General features: G+C 57.0%; 1 long non-coding RNA gene across 1 annotated transcript; it reads right to left on the bottom strand.

Annotated features, from left to right (window-relative positions):
* LOC146007025 (uncharacterized) lies at positions 1-752 on the bottom strand. Its single transcript, XR_014444203.1, has 4 exons — positions 647-752; positions 426-565; positions 205-344; positions 1-123 (listed from the first exon to the last, which is right to left on the bottom strand). It is a non-coding gene; the product is annotated as an uncharacterized LOC146007025 (long non-coding RNA).
* Between the last annotated feature and the right edge of the window lie 524 nt (positions 753-1276).

Genomic DNA, 1276 nt, shown 5'->3' with positions numbered 1-1276 from the left:
GCCCATGGGAAAGGCATCACGCACCCACACCTGCCAGCAGCCCTCACACATCAGGGGTTCATCCGCTGCACACAGGATCCCGCTGCTTGTAGGTCCCTCCAGAAATTATCAAGCAGGAATAGGCTGCGGAAAATAAAAAGGGGTTAGTGACACCTCACAGGGCCCAAACCCTCCCCTCCTTCCCCCAGCTGGAGCGATACTCACCGGGTAACTGCACAGTAGCCCATGGGAAAGGCATCACGCACCCACACCTGCCAGCAGCCCTCACACATCAGGGGTTCATCCGCTGCACACAGGATCCCGCTGCTTGTAGGTCCCTCCAGAAATTATCAAGCAGGAATAGGCTGCGGAAAATAAAAAGGGGTTAGTGACACCTCACAGGGCCCAAACCCTCCCCTCCTTCCCCCAGCTGGAGCGATACTCACCGGGTAACTGCACAGTAGCCCATGGGAAAGGCATCACGCACCCACACCTGCCAGCAGCCCTCACACATCAGGGGTTCATCCGCTGCACACAGGATCCCGCTGCTTGTAGGTCCCTCCAGAAATTATCAAGCAGGAATAGGCTGCGGAAAATAAAAAGGGGTTAGTGACACCTCACAGGGCCCAAACCCTCCCCTCCTTCCCCCAGGGGGAGCGATACTCACCGGGTAACTGCACAGTAGCCCATGGGAAAGGCATCACGCACACACACCTGCCAGCAGCCCTCACACATCAGGGGTTCATCCGCTGCACACAGGATCCAGCTGCTTGTTGGGCCCTCCAGAAAGTATTAAGCAGGAATAGGCTGCGGAAAATAAAAAGGGGTTAGTGACACCTCACAGGGCCCAAACCCTCCCCTCCTTCCCCCAGCTGGAGCGATACTCACCGGGTAACTGCACAGTAGCCCATGGGAAAGGCATCACGCACCCACACCTGCCAGCAGCCCTCACACATCAGGGGTTCATCCGCTGCACACAGGATCCAGCTGCTTGTTGGGCCCTCCAGAAAGTATTAAGCAGGAATAGGCTGCGGAAAATAAAAAGGGGTTAGTGACACCTCACAGGGCCCAAACCCTCCCCTCCTTCCCCCAGGGGGAGCGATACTCACCGGGTAACTGCACAGTAGCCCATGGGAAAGGCATCACGCACCCACACCTGCCAGCAGCCCTCACACATCAGGGGTTCATCCGCTGCACACAGGATCCCGCTGCTTGTAGGTCCCTCCAGAAAGTATTAAGCAGGAATAGGCTGCGGAAAATAAAAAGGGGTTAGTGACACCTCACAGGGCCCAAACCC

This window comes from Crinia signifera, chromosome 6 (genome assembly GCF_055691185.1).
Source record: "Crinia signifera chromosome 6, ASM5569118v1, whole genome shotgun sequence".
NCBI lineage: Eukaryota > Metazoa > Chordata > Amphibia > Anura > Myobatrachidae > Crinia > Crinia signifera.
This window is presented reverse-complemented; position numbering and strand designations above follow the sequence as displayed.